General features: G+C 49.5%; 1 long non-coding RNA gene across 1 annotated transcript; it reads left to right on the forward strand.

The window, feature by feature from the left end:
• Window positions 1–798: 798 nt before the first annotated feature.
• Window positions 799–1,301, forward strand: LOC113941186. The gene is made up of 2 exons (XR_003525619.1): window positions 799–965; window positions 1,221–1,301. It is a non-coding gene; the product is annotated as an uncharacterized LOC113941186 (long non-coding RNA).
• Window positions 1,302–3,204: the final 1,903 nt, after the last annotated feature.

The raw sequence follows: 3,204 nt of genomic DNA on the forward strand, positions 1-3,204 counted from the left end.
CCCACACCAAAGGTGCCAGCACAGAAAGCTCTTGCTGCCCATGGAGTCCCCAGGCTGGCCCACCAACTGCACCAGAAAACCAAACCTTGCAGGCTTTCTTTATCAGGGATAAGGGCTGTTGTTTGCTTTTTGCAGCCCGGCACTCAAACTGCGATTTCTCCTAGGCAAAATTCCAGATGAACCAAGATTCCTTCTGGACAAAATGTGCCAGCAGAGAAAGCTTAGTTACAAATTTCTCACAGGAAATTTTCAGGTGTGCCCATAAATCTCATCACTGTTTGGGAGAAGGTTTTCTCGTCTGTAACAGAATAGTCATGTCATTTGCTATTGAATGCTGGTGGTAATCTGGTCAGAAGAGGACCCCATGCTTAACTAATTTTGCCTTTTTGTTGTTTGGGGTGACTTCTTACCAGGGATGTTATTCTTGACATCCTGGGGCAAATGGAGGTATTCACGTGGTCATCGTCAGGAACCATCATTACTGAGGCCTTGGTGAGTGCTTTTTGTATGACTGGACAGTGAAGCTGTGTGAATGACCTGGCTGTTGCTCAGTGTACTCCTAGTTAAAGTGTCTTTTACTCTGTGTTCCCAGGCTTCCTCTTTCCCTTCGGTCGCTAAGTGTGTGCCGGACACCTCTGGCAGGACTAACCCTGTGGCTTTTATGTCCAATGTGCTGTGTGCCTGCAGATAAGAAAAACTGGGAGTGCAGTCCCTCTGCTTTGATTGCTGTGTCTCTTTGGTAGTTATTTTGGAGGGGAATCATAGAGTGATTTGGTTTGAAGAGGACCTTCATGTCTTCCATGGGCAGGGACACCTTCCACTATCCCCGGTTGCTCCAAGTTCCATCCAACCTGGCCTGGAACACTTCCAGGGATGGGGCAGCCTCAGCTTCCCTGAGCAGTGTGCTCTAATATCTCTCCACTGTCATCATGAAAAATTTTGTCAGCATGTTTTGTTCGACAATGGTAAGCAGGACCTGGGTAAAAATGACATTCTGTTAGGTGCTATCCTTTGAAGTCAAATGTATTCTGTTTTGCACAAGTCTTGTCTGCCTTATGTTTGAATTGCTTTATATTCCAGGAAGTTTTAAGTTAAACTTTTATTTTGTGTCTCCCCCCCCAGTATCCTGTACAAGACAAAGCTACCTTTCCTTGTGGGAATGGATTGGCTGGGCTTTGGCAATCTGGCCCCTAGAAAGACTAAGTGACCTCCTCCAACAGGGGAAGACTGAAGCAAGTGGTGCCAGAAAGAACTGGAGTTTCTGGAGAATAAAAGCTGGAAGTGTGCCCCCGAAAATTCCCCCTGAAAATCCCCCCGTGTGGTCAGTGACTTGCATGGACCGGTGGCCTTGGCCAGGAGCGGTCCTGCCAGACTGTAATTTTAATTTACTGCCCAGGCTGTAATTTTAATTTCCATTGGGTGCTGGCAAAGCCCCTCTGGGTGAGCCCCAGTGCCTGGCATGAGTGGAGCGGGCTTCCAGGGCACTCATTGCAGGCGTTGTGTTTAAGGGAACAGCAGGGGAACCTTTCTCTGGCCCAGAGAAAGTCTCTGGAAGACTAAGAACTAAAAAAATGAAAAACCAAACGAGAAAGAAAAGAAAAGATAATGAAAAATAGAGAATAACAAATAAACGAAATAAAGAAGGAAATATAAAATGCGAAAGAAAACTAAAGAAAAAGAATAAAAGTGAGCAAACTGAAAAGGCAATAAATTGAAAAGTGAAATGAAAAACAACCCTTCTTGGGCACCCCGTTTACTCCCGCCCCACCCTCCAACCCGTAAATTGGGGATCACCTCTAACATGTGAGAAGGGGACCCCAAAAGGTGGGTGGGGGAACCCCAGGGAGCCGAAAAAGCGGCGGGGGGGGGGAGCCGCGAAATGTGAGGGAGGGGCCCCAGAAAAGCAGGCGAGGCGCGCGCAGTAAAAGAGCGAACCCTGGCGGTCAGGCAGTGTGGGGGGCAGCCAAGGTGGCGACGGCCGCGCATGCGCAGTCATTGACAAGATGCCAGCGATCACATGGTACTTAAGGGCGGTCAGGAGAGGGACCGGCCACGCATGTGCAGTGGCTCTCATGCCGCTGCAGCGCTCCCTGCTAGACTTAAGGGCCGGTTCCGGTGGCACGGCGGGACTTGTGGCCTCCTGTCTCTCCCGGGGTGTTTTTGGGGGAATAACATGAAGATTTTTGGGGTGAAAGCGCAGAAATTAGCGAGAGACGCTAATTTGGGTAAACTCGGGTACCAGAAGCAAGAGCTTTCTGGGCAGGCCCCTTTGGTCTGGGAGGAATCTTCGTTCGTATTCACTTTTGGGCCTCGGACGGCCAATTTAGGATCGTGGCTCCTGCCCACGAACCATTGCCCTTCCATCCAGGCAAAAAGGCCTGACCCTCTGTCTCTCACTACCGTTGGTGCAGCACTCTGGGCAGTACGTGCACAGCAAGAGCTTTCTGGGTGGGCCCCTTTGGTCTGGGAGGAATCTTCGTCCGTATTTACTTTTGGGCCTCGGACGGCCCATTTAGGAACGGAGCTCGTGCCATGAACGATTGCCCTTCCAAACTAGGAAAAAAGGCCTGACCCTCCGTCTCTCCACTGCCATTGGTGCAGCACTCTGGGCACTACATGCACAGCAAGAGCTTTCTGGGCGGGCACCTTTGGTGTGGGAGGAATCTTTCTTTGTATGCAATTTTGGAAGTCAAAGCTTCCAGGATTTCTTTCCTGGCAATAAGGGCTGTTGTTTGCTTTTTTTCTGCTGTGTCTGTCAACTGCCAGCCCAACTCTCAAAATGGCATAAGGACGAAGATTCCTCCCACATTAAAGGTGCCCGCCCAGAAGGTTCTTGCTGCTCATGGAATGCCCAGGCTGACACAGAAACTGCACCACAAAGTCAGAGTTTCCCACCTTTCTTTCCTGGCAATAAGGGCTGTTTTTTGATTTTTCAGACATGCCTCCTAAATGACAAACCAACTCCCAAAATTGCGTACAAAGATTCCTTCCAAACCAAAGGTGCCAGCACGGAAAGTTCTTCCTACCTATAGAGTGCCTAGCCTGACCCACCAACTATACCACAAAGCCAAAGCTTCCAGGCTCTCTTTACTGGGGATAAGGGCTGTTGTTTCCTGTTTTCAGACCTGCCTCACAACAGCCAGCCCTACTCCCAAAATTGCATACAGACAAAGATTCCTGCCACACCAAAGGTGCCAGCACAGA

The sequence above is a fragment of the Corapipo altera genome, unplaced genomic scaffold (genome assembly GCF_003945725.1).
Source record: "Corapipo altera isolate COAL_440 unplaced genomic scaffold, ASM394572v1 114802, whole genome shotgun sequence".
Taxonomy (NCBI): Eukaryota; Metazoa; Chordata; class Aves; order Passeriformes; family Pipridae; genus Corapipo; species Corapipo altera.